The 18,463-nt window shown below is 48.5% G+C and overlaps 1 protein-coding gene across 2 annotated transcripts in view; it reads left to right on the top strand.

Moving 5' to 3' along the window:
- Positions 1 to 18,463, top strand: part of BRD4 (bromodomain containing 4) — a 1,521,397-nt gene that overhangs the window by 1,141,575 nt on the left and 361,359 nt on the right. The gene's annotated exons all lie outside the window — the stretch shown is intronic.

Raw genomic sequence — 18,463 nt, 5'->3', positions numbered from 1 at the left:
GAGGACCCCAGGGCCAAATATCCGAGACTATTCAATCCCCAGCAGGACACAGCCTCAGATTTCCATAATGTGTATGACCTCACGGGTGAGGAACAATACTTGGAGGAGGAGGATGAATTTGTGGACGATGAAGAGGGACAGAACCAGGAGGAAGGTCTGGAAGACAGCCCAGACATGGTAGGAGAAGGCTTCGGAGAACATCCAGAAGAAGGACCTTCTCATCCCTGGCAATCCCCATCAGTATATTGATGTCCTGAACCTAAATCCTCCTGACAATTCACCTGTTAGAAACATGTCTCCCATTGACGATTAGCCCACATTCAATACCCTGTTGCGCAGAGCAGCAGCACATTTCGAACCGGACACTGGGGAGATCTCTCCTGAAATAGACTTTGTGGAAAGAGTAATTAAGGAGAAACCCCCGGTCAGCCAGACCATTCCCCTCCTCTCTTCAGTGAAGAGAAGAATCATCCCTTCGCTATCCACATCCACACTAATCAGAGGAGTTATTCCAAGAATTGAAAAACTTTTCACTCCTTCACTCTCAGACCCTCTGTACATCAGGGGACATTCTATTCCGGACTCCCTTGTAGTAACTAATACAAGGAAGAGGGCAGGGGTGCCGCTGTCCACCAGCGAGGCACCACCTGACAAGGAGGGCAAGAGATTATATGCCCTTGCAAAGAGAGTCACATCCTCGGCTGCCTTTTCGGCAAGAATTGCGAACAACAATTCTTTACTAGCTAGCTACGCGGACGCGCAGTGGGCCAAACTGCGCAAAGACGCCGAAGAAGCGCCGGAACCACTACGGACATGCCTGCTATCAACTATTGGCGAAGGAACCCAGGTCAACCAGAGCATTGTAAAGAACTCTCTGGATGCTGCAGAGACAGCGGGACGTTCCCTGGTTCAGGGAATACTCCTAAAACGCCATGTATGGCTGCGCAACGCAGGGTTCAAACCGGAGACACAGGCGTCTTTAATAAATAAACCTATTGAAGACTCAAACCTCTTCGGGAAAGTGGTGGATGAGGCTCTGGAGATGGCTAAAAAAGAGTTCGATACTATCAAAACTATTGACTAGATCTCTAAGCCCACTACCAGACGCGGCTATGGCAACAAACGCTTTTTTCGTCTCCAACAGCAGAATCAGCAGCAACAGTACCCTGCCACCAATCACCAGACCAATACTGGGCAGTACAGCCAAAGAGGCCAGCGCCGTGGCAAAGGGAGAGGTCGGGGGTCCACCCCCAGAGGCTCCCAAGCCCCCAACAACACCAAGTGACGTGAAGATTTGCGTCCCCTCCCATGCAACACCGGTCAGGGGCCGGATAACATCCTTTCTTCCAGCATGGGAGGGAATAACGTCAGACCACTGGATACTTTCCACCGTAGCCCACGGATACTGCATCGAATTCAACGGTTCCCCAACATACAGACCCCTGAGGGGACGACGCATGACACCAGAACACCTTGCCATCCTTCTCCAAGAAGTAGAACAACTGCTGGAAAAAGGAGCCATAGAGGTCGTGCCTCTATCTCAGGTAACGGAAGGTATTTATTCAGTGTACTTCCTTGTGCCCAAAAAGGATCTAATCATGCGCCCTGTATTAGATCTGCGCCCAGCGAACAAGTTTGTCAAACCCCAGAAGTTTTGTATGGTGACCTTACAGGAAGTGATCCCACTGCATCACAGGGAGATTACATGACAACACTGGACATGAAAGATGCATACTTTCATATTTTAATGTTGCCAGCGCACAGAAGATACCTCAGGTTCATGATAGCGGGCAAACACTACCAGTTCAGAGTGCTACCCTTCGGCATAGCATCTGCACCAAGGGTATTCACGAAGGTACTGGCAGTGGCAGCGGCCCACCTGCGCAGGTTGTCCATCCCAGTTTACCCTTACCTCGACGACTGGCTCATAACAGGGGATTCTTAAGAAACATGCTTCTCCAATACCCAAGACTGTAGACCTTTTGTTCCAGTTGGGCTTCTCCATCAACGAAAAGAAGTCCAGCCTAGACCCCAGCCAAATCAAACAATTCCTAGGGGCTCTAATTCAAACAAAGGACGGCCTCGTCTTCCCCTCCAACGAGAGGGTTCAAAACATGCTGTTTCAGATCCCTCAATATGTGACCGGTCGAGTGGTGACGGTACGCAAAGCAATGCGCTTGCTAGGCATGATGGCGTTGTGTATTTATTTGGTACCTCACGCGCGCCTGCGCCCTGTGCAAGAGTGGCTCAACAGCCAGTGGTGTCAGGCCAGCGGACTATGGGACGATCTAGTGGTGGTCTCGCAGGCCTTGGTTCTCTCGCTACGGTGGTGGACAAAGGAAAACCTGGAAAGAGGGAAACCACACCCACAGACGCATCCCTCACAGGATGGGGGGGCTCACCTATCCCATCAGACTGCTCACGGAGTGTGGACTCCGAACGTAGCATCCAAACACATAAATCTACTGGAGCTACTAGCTGTGTTCAAGGCGCTAAAAGCCTTCCAGGAACACCTACAAGGCAAGACTGTCATGGTCCTTACAGACAGCACCACAGCCATGTACTAAATCAACAAGCAGGGGGGCACCCACTCTCCAGGACTGTCCAAACTGGCCCAAAATATATGGAAGTGGGCTCTCAAACAAAACATGTTCCTACTGTCACAACATGTACCAGGGGAACTCAATCTGCTGGCAGACAAACTCAGCAGAGATTTCCCCCTGCCCGAAGAGTACGAATGGCGACTGCACGAAGACATCGTCTTCGACGTCTTCACACAATGGGGATTCCAGAAATAGACCTGTTCGCAACCCTGGAGAACTCACAATGCCAACGTTACGCCTCCAGGTACCCCCAGAACCAATCCAAGGGGAACGGTCTGTCGATGCAATGGTCAGGGAAATTTGTTTACGCTTTTCCCCCGACTCCCCTTCTCAACAAGGTGGTGCACAAGATGCACCAGGAACAAGTGACCATGATACTGGTGGCCCCAATGTGGGCCCGACAGCCATGGTTCGCTCACTTGATGGAGATGTCTCTATCTCCCCCAGTGAAACTCCCCTGCCCGTACAACATGCTGTCACAAGACAAGGGCAGGACTCTGCATCCATGCCCCCAGAACATGAACTTAGCAGCTTGGCTCCTGAGATCATAGAATTTGGACATCTACAGCTCCCGCAGAGATGCATGGACATCCTCAGGGAAGCCAGAAAACCTAACACTCGCCACTGCTATTCTAGCAAGTGAAAGAGATTTGTCATCTGGTGCAGAGGAAAAAGCATCAACCCGATTGACTGCTCTCCCACACATATTGTTCTATACCTGACCCACTTATTGGATTCAGGTCTAGTGTTCAATTCCATTAAAGTCCACCTAGCGGCACTTTCTGCATACACTACTTCCCAACTCAGTGTCGTGGTGGAAGATCCCTGTAAAGAGAATACACCCCCCGAAACTACAGGCTCTTTCTGTTCTAGACCCCTTCGTTACAGTTCACAGAGATAAGGTGGTTCTACGCACGCACCCAAGGTTTGCTCCGAAATTCATCTCGAAATTCCACGTAAACCAGTCTATAGAACTGCCAACGTTCTTTCAAAATCCTTCCAACTTGGGAGAAAAAAGTCTGCACACACTAGATGTGCGCAGAGCGGTCATGTTCTACATGGAAAGAACCAGACCACTGAGGAAGACTAATCGGTTCTTCGTCTCGGTGGCAGCAGGAAGAGAAGGGGATGCAGTTTCAAAGTCCACTATTTCTAGATGGATTGTTCAATGCATCACTCTCTGCTATACTCTTGCTAAGAGAGAACTGCCCTTTAAGCCAAGAGCACACTCTCTACTCGAGGCACGGGGGCGTCCATAGCATTCATTGCAAATGTTCCCCTTGAGTCCATCTGCAAAGCGGCTACCTGGAGTTCTGTGCACACCTTTACAAAACACTACTGTCTAGATGCACACTCGAGATCTGACTCCCAGGTGGGACAGGCAGTATTAAGACATCTTTTCTCTACTGTTCCTTCTCATAACCCACTGCCAACTCCGGGTACTGCTCGCTAGTCTATGCACAGCATGTGATTCTAAGCAGATTAACAAACATCAGAAGACAATGCATTACTTACCGTAAAAGCATTTCTGATGGTTGTATCTGCTTAGATTCACATGCGCCCACCCTTCCTCCCCGCTCGGATGGAAGGAACATAGACTTCCTTTTATATCTCTCTTTTCTGTACTCACTCACATCTAGAAGGCTCCCTCAGGGCAGAAAAATACAAACAGAGGGACCTCGACGCGTGAGGGTTTGTGGGTACAGCGCACGTCACTATAGGGATAGTGTTTCAGACACGCCATGTCGACGTCCCTTTTCGACTACGAAAAACAAAATGCAATACTCCGCAGTGACCACTGGATGTCGGACCTATGCACAGCATGTGAATCTAAGCAGATACAACCATCAGAAATGCTTTTTACGGTAAGTAATGCATTGTCATATCTCCCCAGCACTCCACATAGGGTGAGGTGTGTTGGTGTCACATATATAAAATGTGAATCCCACTCTACTCTTGGGAACAGTAGTTTTCCCAAGATATATTAAGATGGATGTTAAGTAAAGCCCGAAGGCAACCAAGCAACACTACACATAAGATGTGTACTGCCCTAGTAAAACACATACAGCCCAAATGTTAAAGGGAACTATACATCCCATAAACACACTATGGTGAGACATAGAAAGGTCACCCATAAAAAGAGTAAAACGATGGGGGAGAGGGGAAAAAGATTAGCCCTCACCCAGGAACAAGGTAAAATAATCACCAAGTCCAGCAAAAGGTTCTGGGTTGTTAAGGAGAATTTTCTGTTTAGTGCTAAATTCCTCCCACATTCGAGACCCCCGGCTCTCTTGCTGAACTTTGGGACTTTGTACTTTTAATTCTGTGGCATTTGTGTTTCTTTTGACTCTGGAGACTGACGCACACTATAGGCGTTGTCATCTTTACATGGTGACGTACAGCACCTTCAGTGCAGTGGCACAGGGAAATCTCTTAATTTACTGAAGGTTTAAATACATTCTCTTTGTGAAACTGTTTCCAAGAGTAGTGAAGTGAATTTGCCTTTACTTACATTTTGTAACTTTCTAGACCCAGCACACACTGTTACCAGAGGGTGGTGGAGGGGTTACTTAGTATCCCCTTTGTCTAGTTTCTCATGTAACATTTTTTATGTTACCATTTCTGCATTTAATGGCTGGTGGCAGTGGTTTAATTTTTCCTACCATTGTGTGTTTCTACCGCAGGCTGCAATTGCAGCTGCAGTAAAGCACCCATGGGTTCCCATTTTGTCAAAATGGCTCCAGTCTTCTTTTTTCACTATTTTTGTAGGAAAGGTCCTTCTTGAGATTTACTCTGCGTGCCAAACCTGGTTTGGTCTCTTTGTTTGATTTGTCTTTGGCGATATTCACTGGTGAAGCCCGCCTATGGCTCCAACGTGTCTGGCAGGGCAGGAAGTGAGGGAGCTGGCCGAAACTCCCTGTGCTTAATCCCCTTGGTTACGGGAATGCACCCAAAGGTGATTGGCTGGCTGGCTGTACTTGGAGGGGACACACCCTACTGTGTGAGTAACAGCTAGGCTGCAAATGAATGGGAGAAATATGCATAAAAGGCGAGGCTTTTGGCTTGGCAGGCAGGGTCGACCACTGGACGAAGGACTCCGAACAAGAACTTGGAAGAGATGCTTGCTGCAACTCCTGGATCGTTGGTTTGCCTGATGAAGCCCTTCTGCATTGCTGAAGCTGCAAATTTGCCTCGACTAAAGAAGCAGTGCAACGGATGACTTCTCCCCTTGGGTTGGTGGGACCAATGATCGCCAAAGCGAACTTGTCTGGACATCCTCTCGGAGCTGGCTGTACTTCCATTGCTGCTGCAGGAACCGAGTGCCAGGGAGAGGAACACCAGAATAAAGTCTCTTGTTTTTAAGTCGGACCCAAGCTACAGGAAGATCCTCCGGGCTCCCATGAAGTAGGACTGGCCAAGACTGAGCCACCTCAACAGAGTGCGGGACCCCAGATGCGAAGAAAGTCTGTAAGGTATCCGAGAACTGCAGTGTTGCTATTCGCGGGAGCTGCGAGAAGCTGAAACCGCGAAGTGACGCTGATCTGATGTTTGCCCATTGCTGCCGCCGACCTTCAATTCGTAGTGCAGGTGTCCCCAGACATCCTCCCTCTTGTCCCCACGACTGAGACCCAGGAACAACAGGCTCTGCAGACCTAAACAGGAACAGAAGCCAGCTGGAACCATCTTCTTCCGACGTAGGGTACTGTAAAACTAAGGGGACTTACCGCTTGATGTGTAGCTTTGCTAGCTCTCAGTTGTGACTTGTGGTGGTTGCTTTTGCAGAGATCCTTGCAGCTTTGCCCCTCACACGCCTCCCAGCTTTTGCCCTCCAGAGATTTCATTTTCTACAAAGACTTCTAAAACATTGTGCAAGACTTTTTACTCACCTGCAAGAAGTGCTTCAGCTCACCTAAACTTTTGATCAATTTACACTGGCTGTCCTGGCTCCCTGAAATACTTTTATTCTGACTTTGTGCTGTAACTATCCCTCAACAAAAGTCACACATTCTATAACTTGTGTAGCTGGGAAAAGGTTAATTTACTTTGCATTGGGGGTTCAAACGTACTTACCTGATTAAGAATATTTGTTAACCATTGTGTTATTCCCTAAACCTTTTCTTGGACACCAAACTCGGTATTGCTCTAAATGTACCAGCGATACACAGCAATGTCGAGTGTCCTAGTTATTTAGGTCACCTCACGGCGTGGAAAGTATCTGTGTGCCATCCCAAATGGGTATCTACTGATTTAAAGAAACTGTGTATTTTGAAGTATATTTTTGTTACATATATTTTCTCCCTTCTAAAGAAGGCTTATTCAACTGATTGTTAAATTAATAAATTATTGTTTAATCAAGAAACCTTGAGTATGTGTTTATTTGGATACTTGTCACTGTTAATCTCTATGCAACAACCCTACAGCTCACATTGACCTCTCCTGAGATAAGCCTGGCTGCTCTTTCACTCTACCAACTTGTGTAGTACATGCTTATACCAAAGGTTGAGTTAACTATTGCCAAGAGGACAAGTCTGATGCAGTCTCCCACAGGGTTACTGCATACAATCTTGCCTAGCAGAGTTCCTCAAGGGCCTCTTCAGAACATTCCCTTGGGTAAATGGTTCCTGCCCCTGCATAGGAACTGAATGTGGTACTGTTGAAATGGATGGGGTTGGGGGAGGCCGTATGAACATTTGCATCAGGCCTCCTTGAAGTTTCTCTCATGGAAGACTGCTGCGGGTTGCTGAGATACAGGAACTCTCCTGCAAAACCCCCAAACACCATATTTGTCATTCCATCCAACGAAGGTGGTCCTGCGAATTCATCTTTCATGCTGATGGTGCCATCAGACTTTCATTTCAACAAGCCTTTAATTCTTCCGATTCTCTTTGCAAACCTTTCTTCTCCTGCTGAAAGGTCCTTGCATTAGCTGGGTGTTGTGTATGCCATGAATTTCTACGTTGCACGCATAAAGGACTTTCGAAAGACTGCTCTGCTTTTTGTCAATTTTAGAACTGTTACATGCTTAGGCCTGGTCTAAAGTTGCCAATCTCGCGGTGGCTCTCCGGCTGTATCATGTGTTGGCATTGTCTGCCCAACAGACCACTGGCCGGCCGAGCGCCCATTCTACCAGAACCATCGCAGCAAGTACACTGTTTGTCTCTGGTGTTCCCCCTGCTCGATATATGCAGAGCTGCTATGTGGTGGTTGACCCACTCCTTTACAAGATTCTACTGCATTGTCAGGGATTCCAGGTAAGGGTCCCGGGTCGGCCTAGCAGTGCTTTGCAACCTGTATTTTGGAGGCGAGTCTGTTCCAGGAGAAGTGTATTGCTTCTGTTAGCCTTGCCACCTCCCATGGTTGTGCATATGTACTGCTGTGTAATCGTATTTATGAGCATGTGCAGCCACCTTGCTGGGTGACTGACAGCTAGGCTGGAATGAATGGGAGCAAGCTGCATAAAAGTTAAGGCTTTTTGGCTTGGAAGGCAGTCGGCCACTGGATGAAGGAATCCGAAGAAGAACTTGAAGAGGACAAACTCCTGGACCGTTGGATTGCCTGGTGAAGCCCTGCTGCTGTGCTGAAACTCCAAATTTGTATATTGACAGAGAAGCCCCTGCAAGGACAACTTCCCCCTTTGAGCTGGTGGGACCAATCAACTCCAAAGTAAGCCACCTGGACATCGTTTCAAAGCTGGTCGAATATCCACTGCAGTCGCTGCTGGAAACGGATAGCCAGGGAGAGGAACACCAGTTTGTGTGTTGCATTATAGCTGGCCAAGAGCTCCAGGAAGATCCTCTGGGCTCCCAGGAAGCAGGACTGACTGAGCTCGAGCCCCCTCAACAGAGTGCGGGACCCCAGATGCAAGGGAAGCCCATCTCGAAGCCAGTAACCACTGTGTTGCTATTTGCAGTAAACGTGAGGAGCTGAAACACCGAACAGCCATTTGTTTGAATGCCGGTTGCGAGCAGTGACCGTTCCATTGCAGTGCCGAAGTCCTCCCTCTTCTCCAGCATGGGTTCTGGCATGGATTCACATGCTTATGAATATTCCCTGTCGTCATGCTGGGAATCCTCGGTAAAGAAAAAAATCAGTTTTGTTTCTGAACTGCCTTTCTCCTAATAACCAATCACTGGTCTATGGGTCATACTGCCCCCAACCAATGACTGCCCTCTACCTAAGACCCTCCTCTGGCAGCCATCTTCAGATTTTTACCGCACGTTCAAGTGTTGGGAGTCCTTGTGCTATAGCTCTCGAGCTTTTACTGCGTTTTGCTCTATTTTTCGGTTAATCGAGCCTTAAGCTCCATCGATCAATCAACTAACGGGGACCTGTTTTTCGGATCTTTCTACGCCCCTCTAGGGCAATTTTTCGTCGAGCTCACTTCTCAGAGAATTCCAGAAAACTCTTGGAGGCCTACACCGCGTGAACATGGCCGACGATAAAGGAGACTTCAAACCCCTGTTCAGGATCTTCCCAGGATGTGGGCTACGGAACATCTTCCTGGAGGATGGGCACTCCATGTGCCTTTTATTGCCTGCATTCGGACAGCTCGCACGTGGAGGAGACCTGTGCGTTCTGCAAGGACATGTCCTCCCGCACCATAAAGGACCATCACAAGCGGCTTGCCGAATGGCTGGAGACGAAGAACCTGGCGGCAGGTGAGCCCCGGCAACGTACTTCTCCCAAGAGAAAGTCTGAGCGGTCTTCTAAGAACTTTCAGGGGGCTCCGGCGACCGGGGCCTAACATAAGGCAAATCACTGCGAGTCCGCGGGCACCGCGAGTGCCGTTGGTACGGGCTCCACGGCAGCCAGGCCGGGCATAACATCGCCGATGCGGTCAACCAAGAGCCAGCGCTCCGGCTCAGCGAAAAAGAGGAAGTCTGATCACCCGGGTAAGCTTCTGGAGAAGGCCCAATAGACTCCAACGGAGAAAGCCAAGGGGGAGAGAGGCGCTGACCCTTCCCCCATGGTGAAGGCCTCAGACGCGCCCAAGGTCGTGAAGGCCCAGGTTCACCAGCCGAAACGGTCTATTGAGAGAGTGGTGGTGTCCCTAGCAAAGGCTTTGGATGTGGGTTCCCAGGAGATATCCACCAAGGCGAGCGTTTCCCTGCCCGCCCGGAGGGAATCGTTGTCACGTTTCCTACACCTAACGCCCCCTCTGCAAGTGCCACACCCCCACCCTCGGCCTCTTGCCGTCCCACTCGCTCACATACACACCCGATTGCACGCACGTTCATGCGCCCGTTCAGTCATCACACCCGGGGGCTTACTCATAGACCTGGCATTTACCTTCCCTCCCGCTCCTGGCAGTTACACTGGAGGCTACCACATCACCATGGTGCCCTGAATGGACCTCGGAGGATCCGCGCGTCACGTGACTGTCCATTGCAGCAATACTTTCGTATCACGTGATTACTGTCATCTCCATCACGTGATACGTCCTCACAACAACTCCGTATCACGGGACTTCTGCCATCCCCATCACATGATACGCCTTCATTGGTTAAAAGCTTCCGGAAAACAATGAGCGTCGCTTCACAGCTGTTTACACCTCTATTCCGTGACCCTCGTTTCGCTTTTGACTTTACGGATTTGCTCGACCACGTTTCTTTGTATCACGGATTGCCTTTGCCTTGCCCAAGTATTGACTTTGGATCACCAGTTACCGGACTACCTTTACCCAATCGGATTCCTATTGCCTTTGCTTCTTGTTACCTCGTTTTGGAACTGTTGGTTTTCTTGCTGCCTGACCATTGGACTGTCCCTGGTTTGCCCTACGGATTTTGTTTTTTGTCCTGGATTCTTGGTCTCTGGCCTCACGCTGGGCGCTTGCCTGTCTACATACCCTCCATCTGCCCTCCACCATTTGGGGAATTCCCAACACCTCTCTGCTGTTATTGAGCATCTTTGCCAACACATTAGGTAAGCCATTTCTGATCATTTCCCTGGGGTTCTGCTCTTGCCAACTGCTCTGTGCTTATCCTATAACCTATTGCCTTACAGCGTTCGAGGGGTCCTTTTCCGGCTGTTCCCGAATCCAGGCCTACGAACCACTTCACCTGTGGCCTCAAAGACCACACAGGCAGTATTTCTGGTGTTGTCTGTGCGGTACTTGGGGACGGAGGTATTCTTACTCTGCACGACCATCAAGTCTGTAACAGACTGTGAAGCCACGCTCATTGTTTTCCGGAAGCTTTTAACCAATCAAGGCGTATCACGTGATGGCAGAAGTCACGTGATACGGAGTTGTTGTGAGGACGTATCACGTGATGGGGATGACAGTAATCACGTGATACGAAAGTATTGCTGCAATGGAGAGTCACGTGACACGCGGATCCTCCGAGGTCCATTCAGGGCACCATGGTGATGTGGTAGCCTCCAGTGTAACTGCCAGGAGTGGGAGGGAAGGTAAATGCCAGGTCTATGAGTAAGCCCCCGGGTGTGATGACTGAACGGGCGCATGAACGTGCGTGCAATCGGGTGTGTATGTGAGCGAGTGGGACGGCAAGAGGGTGGGGGTGTGGCACTTGCAGAGGGGGTGTTAGGTGTAGGAGACGTGACAATCGTCCTTTGTGCCTATTGTGAATACTCCCATGAAGACTATGCCGACCATCTCCCCAAGACCGTCGTCCCTGGCCGAGAAGAAGGCAGAGCTTTCATGCTGGTCTGAATAGTACCTGAGAAGAAGGGTGTCGAGGCCAAGTCCTACGGGAAGGACCCCGACAAGGCAGATGGGGAGAGCGACGAGGAACGACAGGGCGTTGAGGAACCAGACACCACGCCACTTCCAAAGTTACCGTCGCAACCGCCTCCACACCTAATGGAAAGGTCAGAGGACATCCTACTAGTTCTGCACACCCTGTGCACGGAGATGCAGGTCAACCCTGAGGAAAAGCGGAAGGAGGGATTCCTTCATCAACGATGAGAGGCCTAGAGGAAGACCGTGCTCTCGATCCTGCTGTTGGACGACATTTGGGACGAAGGGCTGTCCCTCCTGAAGAACCCATCCTCGGTCCTGGCTAAGAGAGACCGGTACGAGAAGAAATGCCGGTTTCCAGACTCTGCACTGAAGTGTCTCAGAGTGCAGCCGTCCCCGGACTCTGTGGTCTCAGCGGCGGCCAGGAAGAAATGTGCAGGGTCGCCGGCATAGCCTTCCACTTCCCCACCAGATGGCGAGGGAAAGAAGCTAGACGCCATGGGACGACGGGTCATCCCGTCGTAGTGACGATCATTAAGGCAACCAACGCTCTCGCCATCGTGGCCTGCTACGACAGGGAGCTGTGGTTTAAAATCGCCCCTCTCCTGGGTTTCCTTCCGGGCGACAAGAGAGTGGAGGCCCTTGAAATCCTGCAAGAAGGCGAGGTGGCATCGGACCATGCCATCACGGTGGCCACGGACATCGCCGACACCGGGTTCCGCAAGATGGGCAACAGCGTTTACCATTGTCGGCTCGAGGCCACCAACTTCCGTCAGGACGTCCAGACGAGGGTATTGGACAAGCCCTTCGATGGGGACAACTTGTTCGGCAAGACGGTGGACGAGTCGCTGCAGGCAAGTCTTGTATAGGGTGAAGCACTTCTGGTAAGTAAATGGAAAAGTCTTTGCACAAGTTCTTTGGAGTCTTTGATGAAAAGAAGAATAACGCATCGTGGCCTGCTACGACAGGGAGCTGTGGTTTAAAATCGCCCCTCTCCTGGGTTTCCTTCCGGGCGACAAGAGAGTGGAGGCCCTTGAAATCCTGCAAGAAGGCGAGGTGGCATCGGACCATGCCATCACGGTGGCCACGGACATCGCCGACACCGGGTTCCGCAAGATGGGCAACAGCGTTTACCATTGTCGGCTCGAGGCCACCAACTTCCGTCAGGACGTCCAGACGAGGGTATTGGACAAGCCCTTCGATGGGGACAACTTGTTCGGCAAGACGGTGGACGAGTCGCTGCAGGCAAGTCTTGTATAGGGTGAAGCACTTCTGGTAAGTAAATGGAAAAGTCTTTGCACAAGTTCTTTGGAGTCTTTGATGAAAAGAAGAATAAAATGTAGGGCCACAAGCTGATTAGACTTGTGAGTTGTAGAAGTTGCAAGCACTCCACAGTAAGAGGTAAGTTTTCTCTGACTTTTTACAGTACCTTAGAAATGAAGAAAATATGCAGCTGAGGACTTCTGTTTCTGTGCAGCTCTGCAGATCTCACGGTTCGTGGACCTCAGTCGTGGGGACAAGAGGTAGGATGTCGGGACTCCTGCAATGCACTGGGACAGTAAAAACATGCAACCGGCAAACTTTACTTTTAGTTGCTGTTCAGTGTTTCAGCTCCTCCCGTCTACTGCAAATAGCAACACCACTGTTCCTGGCTGTCGAGATGGACTTTCCTTGCTTCTGGGGTCCCGCACTCTGTTGAGGGGACTCAGGCTTGGTCAGTCCTCCTTCTTGGGAGTCCGGAGGATCTTCCTGAAGCTCTAGGCCAGCTTAAAAGCAACACACACAATCTGGTGTTCCTGTCCCTGGTTACACGGTTTCCAGCAGCAACTCTGGAAATTGAACCAGCTCCGAGATGGATGTCCAGGTGGTTTACTTTGGAGTTGATTGGTCCCACCAACTCAAGGGGAGAAGTCGTCCTTGCAGGGGCTTCTCTGTTGATGCAAACTTGACGTTTCGGCACTGCACCAGGGCTTCACCTGGCAAACCAACGGTCCAGGAGTTGCAGCAGGCGTCCTCTTAAAGTTCTTCTTCGGTGCCTTCGTCCAGCGGTCGACTCTGTCTTCCAAGACAAAAGACTTGCCTTTTATTCATTTCTCTCCTATTCATTCCAGCCTAGCTGTCAGTCACCCAGCAGGGTGGCTGTCCTTTCCAGTCAGTCAGCCAACCAATCGCCACAGAGTGCATTTGAGTCTCCTAGAAGACTAAACACAGGGAGTTTCGGGCACCTCCCTCACTTCCTGCCTACCCCAGACACCCTGGAGCCAGACGCGGGTTTCACTCGTGATTCCTGCCAAAGGCAAAGAGAACAATGGGACCGACCCTGGTTTGTATTTTGAGTAAATCTCAAGAAGGACCTTCCCACAAAGAAATGGCAAAAAAAGACCGGGCCATTGAGAGAAATGGCACCCTTGGGTGCTTTACTGCAGCTGCGAACGCAGCTCGCTGCAACTGCACACCACAGTAGTTAAAATGAAACCACTGCCACCAGCCATTCAGTGAGGAAAAGGGTAACATTCAAAATGTTACATCAGAAGCTAGACAAAGGTGCAGGGGTTTTGCTAGGTCTGGAAAAGATCAGGGGCTAAGCTAGTTTCTGGACAGGGGGATTTGGGGCTAGTTATAGCCTTTTGGTTGTAGCCTCTGAGCTTCTATCCAGGGCTACAACCAAAAGAACTGGTGCTATAGCTCCCTCATCCCCCTGCCCCTAGCAACAACTGTGCAAAGAGGATACTAGGTAAGCCCTCCAGCACCATATTTATAATATAGTGTGTGCTGGGTCTATAACGCTACAAATGTAAGTAAATTCAATTTGACTTTACTGCTCTGGGAAACAGTAGTTTATCCCAGAGAAGGTGTTCAAACCTTTAGGAAACCTGAAAGACTTCCCTGTGTCACTGCACTGAAGGTGCTGTGTGACACAATGTAAAAGATGATGCCTATGGAGTTTGTCAGACTCCATGACCAAAAGAAATAGTGTTAAAGAATCACATAAAAATACATGAGTGAAGAAAAAAGGGTCTTGCTCTGTCCAGGTTAAAAAAATCAAGTCCTCAAAATCCAGCAAAGTTCCTAGGGATATCTAAGGTGGAGGGAATTAGCTTGTGACCCCTATTGTACTCAATAGCTCCAGAGCCCTAAATACTCAGACTCTGGCAGTGGTGGCTTAATTCCTGTCTTTGCGCAGACGCTGGGGCTTTTGCTGCATAGAGGCAACCTTTTGACTCGCCCTCTCCAAGTCTCTGCCCCGGGCCAACCGCCACTTCCATGCTAGATTTCTGCTGGCTTCCCCTCTGTACTTTGCTCCTGAAAGGACCGACCTGGTGGGATATCAATAGTTCCCTTTGACGGGGGGAGCACTGCGTCCCTGATCGCCTGTCCCCCTGATGCTCACACTCAGATTACCTCTTTATTCCCCCTGCAGGCTGAGTGCATCCGTTCCTGTTTCTCATGTTTATACAGTACCAATGCCAAGGCGAAGCCAGTCTCCACCTCTCCTATCACGGCACTGGATTTTATCACCTCTTCGCTGCCCTGGGGTTCGTACCTCCTGCCGTCCACTACACTCCTCACCAGCCAGACTTTTCCCCTTTTTAGGCAAAATTGGATGCAGTACCCTGTGGGAGACTGCACCAGCCTTGTCCTCTTGGCAATAATTAACCCAACCTTTGGTATAAGCATGTACTACACAAGTTGGTAGATTAACTGAGCAGCCAGGCTTCTCAAGAGGGGGTCAATGTGAGCTGTATGGCTGTAACATACTTTTACTGTGACAAGTATCCAAATAAAACCTATACTCAAGTTTTCTTGATTAAACATTTATTTAAGTCAGTTTGCATATACCTTCTTTAGAAGGGAGCAAATATGTAACACTGTAAATATACTTAAAAAATACACACACTCTTAGTAGATACCCAATTGGGATGGCACACACACATCCTACACCCTGAGATGACTTAAATAACTAGGACACTGTGGACATTGATATATCACTGGCACATTTAGAGCAATACTGAGTTTGGTGTTTAAAAGGAAACGGTTAGAGGGAAGAAACAATGGTTAACAAATATTCTTAAGCTTGTACAAACTTTTGAAGCCCCTCCCCCCATGCAATTTAGATGAGCCCTTTCCCAGCTACACAAGTTATAGAATGTGTGACATTTTGGAGGGATAGTTAAAGAGTGAAAGCACAAAGCCAGAGGTTGGAGTATTTCAGGGAACCAGGACAGCCAATGTCAGTTGAGCAAAAGTCTAGGAGAGCTGAAGTTCTTCTTGAAGGTAAGTAAAATGTCTTGCACAATGTTTTTGAAATCTTAGTAGAAAATGAAATCACTGTTGGGCCACAAGCTGGGAGGCTTGTGAAGGGCAAAGCTTCAAGCAACTCTGCAAAGGCAACCAAGGCAAGTCTCAACTGAGAGGTAGTACCCCCTTAGTTTTACAGCACCTTAGGTCTGAAGAAATTGGTTCCAGCTGGATTCTGTTCCTGTTGTAGTCTTCAGATCCTGTTGTTCCTGGGCCTCAGTTGTGGGGACAAGAGGGAGGACTTCTGGGAACTCCTGCACTACGGTTTGAAGGTCGGCGGCAGCAATGGGCAAACTTCAGATCAGCAGCACTTTGCGGTTCTCTGATACCTTATGGACTTTCCTTGCATCTGGGGTCTGGCACTCTGTTGAGGTGGCTCATGCTTGGTCAGTCCTGCTTCATGGGAGTCCGGTGGATCTTCCTGGAGCTCGGGTCTGACTTAAAGACGACACACTCTATTCTGGTGTTCCTATCCCTGGCAATCTGTTCCTGCAGCAGCAATGGAAGTACAGCAAGATCCGAAAGGATTTCCAGATGAGTTTGTCTTGGGTCCGATTGGTCCCACCAACCCAAGTGGAGAAGTTGTCCTTTGCAGGGATTCTTCCGAATTCAGAGCTTCAGCACTGCAGCAGTGCTTCACTGGGCAAACCAACTGTCCAGCAGTTGCAGCAAACGTCTCTTCCAAGTTCTTCTTTGGATTTCTTCAATGAACAACGGGATCAAACCTGGTTTGTTGTGCAGAGTAAATCTCAAGAAGGACCTTTCCAACAAGAAATGGCGAAAAAAGACGACCAATGCCATTTTGACAAAATTGGCACTTATGGGTGCTTTACTGCAGTTGCAGCCCGCGGTAGAAACAATGGTAGAAAAAAGTAAACCATTGCCACCAGCCATTAATTGTAGAAAGGGAACATAAAAATGTTAAGAGAAAAAATAGACAAAAGGTGATTATACCAAGTAACCCCTCCAGCACCCTATTGTAAGATAGTGTGTGCTGGGTCTAAAAAGTTACAAAATAGAAGTAAAGTCAATTTCACTTCACTGCTCTTAGAAACAGTAGTTTCACCAAGAGAAGGTATTTAAACCTTGGCAGGAATCCAAAGGATTTCTATGTGACACTGCACTGAAGGTGTTGTGTGTCGCAATGTAAAAAGATGATGCCTATGGAGTTTGTCAGACACCAAAACCAAAAAACGCAGAGTTCAAATCAAACAAAAACACATGAGAGTGGGAAAAAGGTCTCACTCTCTCCAGGATAGAAATAATTAAGTTCTAAAGTCAAGCAAAAGAGCTGGAGGGGTCTCTAAGGTAGAAGGGAAATAGCACATTTCAGAGAATTCTCCCCAACACCCCTCTCCTTCAGCGCAGGGAGTCGGCTCTCAGTAGCTCAGCCTAGATCTCACCTCGCCATCTGAGACCTCTCGCTCCTCCAGGTCTCATCCATCACCTGCGGGCATCCCGGGGCCTGCTCCACTGATGCCAGTAAGTTCCCTCGTGCGACACCCCAAGCTTTAACTTCACCAACTATATCTGTACCAGAATCCTCTCGATTGTTCGTTCCTGGGGAGGATTTCCCACACAAAATGCCTGAAATTAGTGTCAAGCGGCGGAAGAGCGTCACTTACAGTGCTCTCCTGTTGGTGGGATCCAGTAGTTTTTAGCTTTAAAGCGAAACTGCTTCAATGTTACCGAAGATACCCAGCCTGACTGGAAATATTTATGAGCACGTTAATCCATGTAAGACTCATGCTGGAGAACAGGAGTTACAGGTAAGCAACTTGTTCCATACTTGGGCAGTCCCCTGTACTGATACATGCCTGGTCTACGGCCAGGGAGCAGAAACATTGATCCATTTTATGCTCCTGTGTTAGTTATCGACAGTTAAAGGCAACATACTTGAAACCAGTATTCTTAAGGGCTCAAATATGTACTGCTGATGAAACCATTAAACTTTGTAAATAAACAGAAATGTTAGGCGTCCATTGAGTAGCAAAATGTATTCATGAGCCTAGATCTAAAGATGTTGGGCACTGCAATCTTAGTGCTCGATTTTGTCTGTAATACGACTTGTATGCTATTTCTTTTTTTAAAGATAGTTCTAAATCGACGTATAGTGCTACTATAATATGTGACATTTTACAATTTTCTAGATTCTTGAATTGCGTTGCTGTTATGTGTTTTAGCTTGTTTTTATTGATTTTTAATCGAATCTGTGTAATGTTTGTGATTGCTGTACCAGAAGACTAAACAGTTGAATACAGGTTTAATGATGATAATTCTACTTAGACAGGTAAGTACAAAACTACTATATATATTGTAGGCCCAAAAACAAACTAAATAAAGCAGGTAAATCGCACACAACTCCAAATATAAAACATGTATACAGTCCCATTTGGTTATAACCATGCATACAGTTCACATATACACCTGGAAGGAAGGTAAGTGGTTAAGCAATTTAGCAACCAGTCCACAGGAATGAGCCCTCCCTTTCAGTCCAACCCTAAATTGAATGCAGCCTTATACCCAAAAGTTCCTTTCGGAGAGGGGACAAAGTTAAGAGATATTGCTGATGACTTCTCAGGACTTTAACAGCTAAGTAAAGTACCTTTATTATCTTTTAGAATATCTTTCCAAATAAACATTTAAAAAGCAATAAATAGTATAAATCAACTTTACAATGGAGGAGACAGGGGCACTGGTAAGCATTGTGACTACTCACCGGCCTTACTCCTGTTTTCCCAAAGTACTTGGCAGTTTGAATGGGAGTCTCTAGAGGTTGGTTTTGCATTGTTGGGTCCAGTAGGAGATGTGCAGGAGCTGCGGATGCAAGGAAGATTCCGATCAGGTTCAAGAGTTGAGCGCA

This window comes from Ambystoma mexicanum, chromosome 3q (assembly GCF_040938575.1).
Source record: "Ambystoma mexicanum isolate Mex_15411 chromosome 3q, UKY_AmexF1_1, whole genome shotgun sequence".
Lineage (NCBI taxonomy): Eukaryota > Metazoa > Chordata > Amphibia > Caudata > Ambystomatidae > Ambystoma > Ambystoma mexicanum.
This window is presented reverse-complemented; position numbering and strand designations above follow the sequence as displayed.